General features: G+C 32.8%; 1 pseudogene; it reads right to left on the bottom strand.

The window, feature by feature from the left end:
• Positions 1-695: 695 nt before the first annotated feature.
• LOC110671701 (phosphoglucan phosphatase DSP4, amyloplastic-like) lies at positions 696-3,533 on the bottom strand (annotated as a pseudogene).
• Positions 3,534-11,436: the final 7,903 nt, after the last annotated feature.

Raw genomic sequence — 11,436 nt, 5'->3', positions numbered from 1 at the left:
TTAGTTTATTTTCTGCCATTGTAGAAGCTTGTAAGCTCTAGGAACTCCTTTGTTCTTCCTAAGTTCCACTAAGAACTTAGATTCAATATAAGTTAGTCACTTATACTATTTTATTTTGATATCTAATGTAATCTGGCGCAAGTTGCCATTTTGTATTAGATCCTTGACTTCCTTTCTACTAATCAAAGTGGTTATTCATCATATGTTGATGTTTATGTCATCTTGTTAGTGAAAGAGTTGTGCCTGTTGTGTTTGATACTTGGTTTTGAGCTTTCCATGGGAAAACATTTTCAGCACTGCGTATGCATGATTTCAGCATAGACATTAAGGGTGCATCACACAGTTTAGGAAATGAAATGCCACAAGCTAAGAAACCTAGAATGTGAAGCATTGCACCATGGAAAATTACAAGTGAAAAGAAATAAACAAGTTGCCTACAACTCTATTACTCCCCAAAATGAGAACATGTGAAAACTTCAAGAGGAAGATTTAGAGCAAACAAAACTTGGGGCAAGGTTTCTGTGGCTTCTTTACTATAGGATAGAGATCGGAGATCAATAATAATAATAATAATAATAATAATAATAATAATAATAATAATAATAATAATAATAATAATAATAATAATAATAATAATAATAATAATAATAATAATAATAAATAGAAACAAAGAATAAGATGTTTGCTAAAAAAAATTAGATGGAGCAAAACAAGAACATATTCAGAAATAAAATTAGAATGCATACTACAACAGCAGGAGCTCTTCCTTGTCCAGCAATGCAATGTATATATGTCACACCTCCATTTTGGTTTATGGCTTTGAATAATTTATAAACCAACTCCGGAAGTTGTATCGTAAATCAAATGCATCAAAGTCCTTACTATGTCAAATAGTGGGCACTGTAAGAGGTGAAAAATTGCACTATACAAAAATGGAGGTGCATAAGTGTATTCATGCACACATCATCAATTATGCCTCTTTAGTCTAAGGTAGCTAAAAGTGTAAGCTGCACTCAACGAGATGTATCACTCTATTGCCTAAAGTGCAAAAAAAAAAAAGCGCATGCTTCATTTAAGGGAGCACAAAATTATTTTAAAAATTAATTAATAATATAATATGCAAAAAAAAAAAAATACAATCCTCTATATAAAATTTAAACCCTTAAAAAATCATCTAACATTATAATTCAAATTCATAGTCATAACTAGAGATCTTCACTAGATTTTCCATCAAAATCCTCAACATTTTCATCCTTATCTCTAAAATAAAATCCATTTCCATTAATAGCTTCATCTAAATCAATCGTAACATCGCTTTGCATATGTAAAAGCGCTTTTCTATTTGTCGTTGCGCTTTTTACGCTTTTGATTACACCATAATTGAAATGAAATGAGTAAAAATTAAACTGAAAAAGAAGAATAATTTAACACTAATTTCTCGCCAGAATATAGAAACACTACTTGAATGGGAAATCACCAAACAGTACAACTGAAGTCCCAAAAAGTGGAAAATGGTCGAAATTGTTAACTCGAATCCCATAGTGTGGGAAAGAATTAAATGCCACAATGATTGGAGATCGATGAAAATGACTTTGTATACAATCGTCAACTATTAGTATCTGCCAGCTTTTTCTTTACCTTTTTTTTTTCTTTTATTTTGTTAAGCTATTGCTGAAAAGTAATAGCTGAATACCATGATAGGAATAATAGCCATGGTTATGTTATGACTCACCTTATTTTAGCACGTAAATGTTGAATGTCACCACATTTCTTGGCATATTCATGAATGGCACCGATATCTACCCTAGAATATCTCGAAATAGTAGTAAACGAATGACAGTATTTTTCATATCCTAAAACTTCCTGAGGTCTCGAATGCTCAACAGTTACATATCAATCAAATGGAGAGTTCATAAAATAATGCAAGCAATAAAAGCTACTTTTTACTATTTTTTTAAAGATCAAATCATAAACAAATGGAACTTGAAAGCAGCTATTTAGGATACTCCAAGTCTGGATCCTGTTGCAAGCAAAATATGGTTTTCACTCCTATTTTTCGAAGCTTGTCAAATTCTTTAGGAGTCTAGAAATTTGAAAACAAAAATAAATAGTAAAATTTGCAAAAGTCAGAGATAATTACAGTATTGACAAAAATTGCTTAACAATGTAGTTTGAAAATGAGAATCACCTGTAAGCAAGATCCTACAATCAAATCTGGGAGAATGAAATTGTAGTTCATTCCTATAGGTCAAAACTGTACTAAAATGCAATAGAACAAATGATTAGCAGTACTTACAGGTAAAAGAAATAATATATCACAAATGCGATCGTCTTTAATAGCATCTCTATCAAGTTAATCAATCTGTTGAACAAAAAAAACCATAAAGGCCTGAACATAATCCCTCCCCCCAAATCAAGCAATTAGATTTCTTTGATTAGAGTGAAAATCTAAAATAACTGCAAACATTTTAAAAAATTTCGGGTTCAAGTCCCTGAAAAAGAACTTGCCAGATTTTCCATTTCCACATATTTAAAATAGGACCACAGCATCTCTTGACTTACCAAGTTACAAGCACCCATAGCTTCTGTCATGTTATGACTGTATACATCAGATTTTCCCTTGTCCTCTATTACATCTGAACCGCTTGTATCAGCACTAGATGCAGAACTAGAAATTGCCTGCAAGTTACAAAATAAAATAAAAAAAAAGTTTCGAAGAGAATAAAGCAGAGCCTTCAACAATGTTTGGAAACAAATTTACTTTAAGAGAAAAAAATAGTTGTTTTAATGACTATAGAGACCCGACTTTACAGACAAAAACAATCTTGTATGATCATGTAGGATTGTCAATAACTACAGAAGCTGCATTAGTAATTTAGTATTCCAATGATGTTCATTATCATTTTTTTTTTATTAAAACCAACGGAGGATATATATTTTTTCACCCTTCTTCTGAATTTTTTGTATCAACCTTGCATAAATGATATAATTATCCCTTTTAATAAAGCTTTCCATTTCAAATGCCTGAAATGTCAAAGTTTTTGCAATAAATAATGACTTGGGTAGATTATGATGAACAAAAGAAAAATAAAGATAAATAACCAGCTAGAAAGAGAAACATTTTCTAAAAAAGAAGAAATAGCATAGGATTGGACAAGCAAAGCAAAATCACTAGAGTCTGGATATTCTTAAGCTACCTTTATAGCCATGGTTCGATGCAGATCATTAGAATTGATCTTTCCCTGCATCAAACCATAGAAATTTAGTAACTTTTACATAAGCTAAATGAAATTTCGTATAGACACACACAAATTGCATATAAGTTAGAATAAGAATCACCACGACCACATTAACGAACAGTGAAGAAGAAGGCTTTCTCTGGTGGCATTTTAAGCCTTGCAAAGGCGAAGCAGAGGATCTACAATTCCAAAAAAAAATAATAATAAAATTATATAATTATGAATCAAATCCTAAAAGAAAAGAGAGATTTAGAGGATTGAAAAGAACCTTGGGAGATAATGAAGGCCATTCATCTGAAAAAGAAACAGAAAATCTGCGAGTAGCCTGAGCGAAACTTTTGAAGTTTTTGTTTTTTAGGTATTTATAAGCTCTAAAAGCCAGCGTGATACTGCGGGTGTTGTTTTTTATATTTATATTAAAAATACATCTAATTGTATTTTATAATGCTATAAGATGTTATACTTAGATGAGACACGAGAAGGAGTCAATAGAAAGTTAGAATTTTGGAGAAGTACTCTAGAGTCAAAGGGTTCTAAGTTAAGTAGAACGAAGACAGAATACATGCATTGCAAGTTCAGTGAAGGCCAAACTGGTGATAGGGAAGGAGTTAGTTTGAATGGAGTCGTACTGTCCCAAAGTAATCACTTTAAATATCTAGGCTCAGTCCTTCAAGTAGATGGGGGATGTGGAGAAGATATTAGTTATAGGATTAAAGCCGGATGGTTGAAGTGAGACGTGCCACGGGAGTTTTATGTGATCGTAAGGTTCCCAAAAAGTTGAAAGGAAAATTTTACCGTATAGCCATACGACCGGCTATGTTATATGGTAGTGAGTGTTGGGCACTGAAAGAGTCGTATGTGTCTAAGATGAGAGTTGCAGAGATGAGAATGTTAAGGTGGATGAGAGGTCATACTAGACTAGATAAAGTTCGTAATGAGAGTAGGAGAGAAAACGTAGAAGTGGTGCCAATTGAAGATAAGTTGAGAGAAGGGAGATTGAGGTGGTTTGGTCATGTGAAGCGTAGACATACGGAGGCTCCAGTTGGACAAGTAGAACACATTAGGTTAGAGGATAGAAAGAAAAAAAGGGGTAGACCTAAATTGACTTGGAGGAGATTACTACAACATGACCTAGAAGCATTACACATTTCTGAGGGTTTAACCCAAAATCGTTTAGAGTGTAGAAAGTGAATCCATATAGCTGACCCCAAATTTTTGGAATAAAGACTTAGTTGAGTTGAGTTGTATACGATGTTATACTTATACCTTATAAATAAAACTATTATCTTTAAATAATTGTTAAAATCATTTATGCTACATTTAATAAGGTATAATGCAATGTAATGTAATTAAATTTTTAATTAAAATTTAATAAAAAAATTTTATTGCATTACATTTTATTATAGCCTACTAAATGTAGCATTAATAAATTCAATTGAAATAAATTTTTAATCATTCATTATATTAATATTAGTTATGCATATATATAATTTTTATTTTAAGACCAACTAATATTAATAATATAAAATTTAAATTTACTTATTATAATATATTAAATAAAACATAATTTGATAATAAAAAAATATTAAATTGTAAAGTCTAGTTATGAAAGAAGATAATAGTAATACTTAGTAAAAACAGTAAATTAATTAATCATTCTAAAAAGGCTTGATACTATTCTTATGGTATAATAGGTTTATTATATAAAAGTAATGTTATACACAATTTTTTTAAAAAAAATAATTATTAGAAAATAGTTAAATATATTGTAAATTATATAGGAATTTAATAGAAAGCAAATTTAATTATTTATTACTTATAAATCAAATTTACACATTTAACAAATTAACAACTTTAAATAGATACTATGAAAATGTCTATAATTATTATTTTTTAATATTTTTAGATAAGAATTACAATATTATAATAAAAGAATAATAATGCCAATCAAAATCTTATAATGTTAAAGTAGTATTTATAATAAAAAAAAAGATGCAAGAAATATTATAAAAATAGATAACAATTTATTGTTATTTTCTTTGTAATAAGATAATGCATGATATTTCATTAATATAATATTGATGTATAAAGTAAAATTCACTTTATCATAAAATAAATTCATCTTATAATTAAGGTAATAAAGATAATAATAATTAGCATAAATTTAGTAATTAAACAATTAAATAACTCAAAAAAATTAAAATGACTATAACGAAAAAATAAAATAGTAAAAAAATTAAGTTTATATATGAATAATTAAATAGTTTTAAAATTAAAATAAATAAATAAATTTTGAAATTAAATTAATAAAATATGAAAATAAATATTTGAAAGATTCCTTCAAACTTAAAAGATTTAGCTCATTAAAAAGAAAAAAAAAAGTATGATAGCATATTAAAAGATTTGAACATATATCATATAAAAATTAATATATATCTCATTGGTATCAGAGCCTGGGAGGATAGATTGATTATTGCCTAATATCATTGTGAGTTTTAGCTGTTTGATTAGTGCATTCCTAAGTCCTTTTGAGGTCGCTGGTCGTAAGTCCTAGTGGTTTGGCTGTAAATCCTGATATCCTATTGTAGGAAATGTATTAATTAGACCATTCAACTCATGGATATATTTTGCAGAAATCAATCTATTTCTAGCTCTTCTACCTCTGGAACTGGAGAAAAAATAGTCAACAGTGAAGAATTAATTATTGAAGACTTTGAAAAAGCAATAGATAATTGGGAACTTCCTAAAGTCTAGAAAGATCATATCTATAAACAAAGTAAGTTTAACTTCCTTATCAAAACTGATCAAAACTGAGGAAAGAGATATTCCAATCACAAAGCCTTTTGAAATCATCAAGCTTTTAACTTCTGCTTCTTTAAACAAACACAAAGCTAAAAGTTACAACTATGTCCATATAGGATTAGTTCAGGTGGGAATTAAGCCCTTAACGAAAGAAGGTCTAAACACTTCCATCTTAGCTGTTCTTAGAGACGCCCACTTCTATGACTTCCAAGATTTTTTGCTTAGTTCTGTTGAGTCTAGTCTTTGCACTGTTCCAATTTCTTTTGAATGTTATCCAAACTTAACTGTTTCTTTAAATGATAGAAATTTGCTTGATAGTCTTATTTTGCAAATTAAAACTCATAATTATAAAATGCTTCCTGGATCTATTCCTGTTGCTAAACTTACTTCTTGGATCTATTCCTGTTGCTTTGATTTTTAAAGTAGATTACAAAGCCATGATGACTGCTTTTGCCTCTAAAGTTCTGATTCACAATCAGAAAGGAGAAACCCTCATCCTTCAAACTAATCTTACCAGAGCCAATGCTGTTATTCCCAAAGCCATCAAATGGAATGAAGTCTCACTACCTGAAGACTGGATCCTAGAAGGATCCACAAGACCACAACCACTGCCTCCACCTAGCCCAAATATCCAGCTTAAAGAAATCGCTCAGTTCCCTGACGGAAAAGTAAAACTTTCTTTTACTAGAAACCCCCCAACTTCCAGAGGATCTTTTGATGCTACCTCTTCCTCTGGAACTATAGACCTAGGAAGAATCTCACAACTACCTACTGTTATTGATCTACCTTTAACCAGAACACCCTCTGTAATTAATTATCCAACAACTACAGAACACTTTACTCGAATCCCAGATCTACCTAGATGCTCAACTTTTGACATACCAAGAACAACTTCAATGCAAACTGCTGACTTTTCAACTACCATACCACGACCTGTCTATTCCACTCCTAAAGAATAACCCAGACCTACATCTCCAACCTTCTCTTCAGTGACCGAGAATATAGAATCTGAACTGAATGTTCTTCAAAAAGATTTTCAGATTAACAAAGCTTATCTTCAAAAAGATTTTTATGCCCCTCATAATCATGAGAAAAAACTTTGGTTTTTCCAAAACTGCATGGATCAAAGGCAGGAAATCCAAGAGAAATTTTATGCATTCCTTCATGGGCATCAAATGCATATTTTCTTCTTTGATTGGTTTGAAAATTATACTTCTGAAAATCATCTGGAATATCCTTTTGATTCTAAAACCTTAAACCCACTTTCTGAAACAACTTCCTGGCAAACTTCAAAAGGTGAATGGATTCAATCTGTCCATCCACCTCTCCGAGAACTTTAGATAAAACACCTCAAAACCACCCTTACAGCTTCCCCTTTCAAACTTAAGAGTGAGAAAAACACTGAGAGAGATCTTGAAAATATCATCCAGCAAAGCAACTGGACCAATAGTCATCTTCATACTATTGGAAAATAGTTAAATGATCTCTAAAAGCAGATTCAGCACCCAACTACCATCTTCTCCACATAAACAAAGATGAAAGCTCTAGCCTTTAAGCCTTTTAAAGTTTCAAAAAGCTCTCTAGCTAGCCTTCAACAAAAGAACAAATAAGAATTTCTTCAAGCTATTCAGGATCGCCTGAATCAACTTCCATCAACTTCTACAAAGTCCAATGTCGTCATTCCAGACACTCTTGAAGCCTTTGTCAATGTAATGGAACAACCCTCTGACAAAGAGAATGCCTTCCAAGAAGAAGCTCTTCCAAGAATATATAAAGTTCATTGGCAGAATCCTCAACAGCTTTACTACCCATGAGCCACTGCTCCAGATATCAATCTAGAGGATAAGCCGAGTGTCCTCTCCCAAAGCCACTACAATGCTTCTTCTGTCTATGAATGGAACATAGATGGAATGTCAGAATACAATATTCTCAACATTTTCCAACAAATGACGATGGCTGCAAATGCCTATCGAACCCAGACAGGCACCACTGATCAAGCTATTGCAGAACTTCTCATAGCAGGATTCTCAGGTCAATTGAAAGGATGGTGGGATTATTATCTCACTCCCCAGCAGAAACTTGAGATTCTAAAGTCTGTTGAACTTGATGAAGATCAAGATCCAATACTTGATGAAAATGGCAGACCAATTCAAAATGTTGTTGCCACCCTCATCTTAGCTTTAACACTTCACTTTGTTGGAGATCCTTCACATCTCAATGACAAGAATGCCAAGCTTCTTTCAAATCTTCGGTGGAAAAAGCTTAGTGACTTTAAGTGGTATAAGGATACTTTCCTTACCAGAGTTATGCTTCGAGAAGACTCTAATCTACCATTTTGGAAGGAGAAATTTCTTGCTGGCCTCCCCCTCTCCTTGGTGAAAAGGTTCAAAATAAGATCAAGGAGCAAAACAACGAAAAAATTCCTTATGATCAGCTCACTTATGGGGAACTCATTAGCTTCACCCAGAAAAGAAGGCTTAAAGATTTGCCAAGATCTTAAGCTACAAAAACAACTCAAATGGAAGCTCCATAAAACCAAAAAAGAACTTGGAACCTTCTACCAATAATTCGATATTTCCTACCAAAAGCCATCTTCCTCTTCAACTTTCAAACCATGCACAGACTGTCAAACTAGAAGACACCGCAAGCACAGAAAACACTTCTCTAAACACAAAAACACTTACTACCAAGACAGACCTTCCAAAAGAAAGTCTCACATTAGAAAGTACCAAAAACCTTATCAAAAGCCCTATGATCCCAATTCTACTCCCAAAAAAGATGTTACTTACTATAGATGTAGCAAGAAAGGTCACATTGCAAAATATTACAAGCTCAATAGGAGAATCCATGAGCTCCAACTTGAAGAAGAAACTTTGTATAAACTTGAAGCCCTTTTGCTTGAGTCCTCTGATTCTGAAGAAACTGTTTCAATTTCTTCAGAAGATAATCAGGCCCTCCAGCTTGATGAAGTCTCTTCTACTTCTGATAAATCCGAAAAGCAACTAAATATGCTTACCAGAGATCAAAGGTTTATGCTTGATGTTATTCAATACATCCAAGACCCTCAACTTCAGAAAGAATATCTCACCAAGCTTCAACACTCTTTTGAAGCGTCATCTTTTGAAACCCCTTCTACCTCTGCGCCATCCAAAGCCAATAACCCATATGACCTCACATGCATCTTACAAAAGGCCAAAACTTCCAAAACAAAAACCTCTGCTTCCACCATTCAAGAACTTCAGACTGAAATCAAAACCATCAAGTCTGAACTCAAGCAACTCCAAACCAAACACAAAGAAGACTCTGTTGTCATTCAACTTCTTCTTAAGAAATTTTCTGAAGAAGAAGAAGACAATCCAGAACCTGAAACTGAAACACCACAACTAGCCAATCTACAAGATGTTCCAGATAATTTTCTTTCAATTTTAAAACAAGTCACTTCCCAAAAATATTTGGTTAAAATAACTTTAAAAATTTCTGATGATTTTCTATTGGATACTATTACTCTCTTTGATACAGGTGCTGACCTTAATTGTATCAAGAAAGAAATAATTCCAAAAGGATTTCGAGAAGCAACTACTAAAAAGCTCAAGGCCGCTAACAACTCTTATCTTAAAATTGATTCAAAAACTGATGCATATGTTTTCAACAACGGTTTGCAAATCAAAACTTCATTTTTGCTTGTGCATAATATTCATCATACGATCATACTTGGCACTCCATTCATAAATCTTATTACTCCTTATGCTGTTAATTATGATCATATTTCTGCTAAACTTAAAGAAAAAAAGATTGTTTTACCTTTTATTGAAAAACCTCAAACTCGTAACTTGCACATTATTAAAGCCTGCTCTGTTTATGAAAATCAACTCAACTGTCTGATTTTGTCAAAAGAAATAGAACTTCAAAACCTAAGAAAAACCATTTCAATCCAAAAGATTCAAAATCAACTTCAACATCCTGTTTTAAAAAAAATGATTTCTCCTCTTCAACGACAAATAGAAAATACTGTTTGTTCTGATCTTCTAAATGCTTTTTGGGAAAGAAAACAACATGTTGTTAATCTCCCCTACGAAAATGATTTTCAAGAATCTCGAATTCCTACTATTATTTACTTTAGGTACCACCAAATTAATTTTTCATTTTATTTTCTAAGTGTAATATTATTTATTTTTAATGGAAATTTAGGTCAAAAGACAATTCGGGATGTCAAATGACCATAATTCCCCTGTTCGGGTTGCATTCCCGATTTTTCGGTAACACTGGATTTTGTCTGTTTTTCGATTTCTCACTTTTCCTTGTACTAATAATTTAATTTTTCTTTGATATTTCTAATGATATTCCTACTTCAATTGATGTCTCTTTAAGTCCTAAAAATATTTTTCAGGGTTCCCCGCGGTCCAGGGCTAGTCAACGGTCCACGCCGTGACTTCCGGTGCGGTCACCCATCGCTAGGGTTCTCGGCTCGCTTAACTTGGTTACCTTTCTTTGTTATTATTTTTCCTTTGTTTTTCTTGTATTTTCTTTTCTTGTATTTCATTATTTTATGTCTCCTCCCTCATAACGAAGTGTGGTTCTAGGCATCCTAGCTGTCCGGATAACACTGGCCACCGGAACAGTAGAACGCACTACCTAACATAGGGGTGTTACACCTTTTGGGGTTGAAATTCTGGGGGGGCTTCTGTGAGAGAAAATAGTTTGGGTATTGTGGTAAAAGGTTTAAAATGTCTTTTGAATTTCAATCCTTTAGGCAGGATTCTCAGGTGTTGGGCTTGCTAGTAAATGTCAAATCCAAGAAGGATATCTTTTTCTGGGAGATCAGATCCAATGACTTTTGTCCAGATGGTGTAATCAGGAAAGAATTGAATGCCAATGGGCTTTTGGGCAATGAGCCTTGTTTTGAACACTTTTCCATCAGCTGCTTTAAAGTATTCAGAATGAGGGTTCCATTCTTCAGGAGGTAGAATGTGTAACATCCTCCCGGTAGCAACTCCGTACATTCTACTGTTCCGGTGACTAGTGTCGGTCCGGACAGCTAGAACGTCCGGAAAAATATTTAAACTAAAGTCAGGAACCATAATTAACTCAAATATTAATAAGAAAAATTTAGTAAAAATTTTAGAAATAAAATACAACCAAGTTAAACGAGCCGGTGCCCTAGCGATGGGTAACCAGAGGAAAGTTGCGGTTCTCGCAACGAGGAGCCCTAGACCCGGGGGAAAAATTATAAAATAATTTTTGGGACTCCAGAGAAGGGTTATTGAGGTTCCCATGGCATTAAAATGCCAAGAAAATACCTAGAAAAATTTTTCAATCGGTACAGACAATTTTGACCTGTTAAGCCAAACGGAGGGCATTTTGGTCATTTCGCCTTCAGAGGTGATTTTTGGCCGAC

This window comes from Hevea brasiliensis, chromosome 8 (assembly GCF_030052815.1).
Source record: "Hevea brasiliensis isolate MT/VB/25A 57/8 chromosome 8, ASM3005281v1, whole genome shotgun sequence".
Classification (NCBI taxonomy): Eukaryota; Viridiplantae; Streptophyta; class Magnoliopsida; order Malpighiales; family Euphorbiaceae; genus Hevea; species Hevea brasiliensis.
This window is presented reverse-complemented; position numbering and strand designations above follow the sequence as displayed.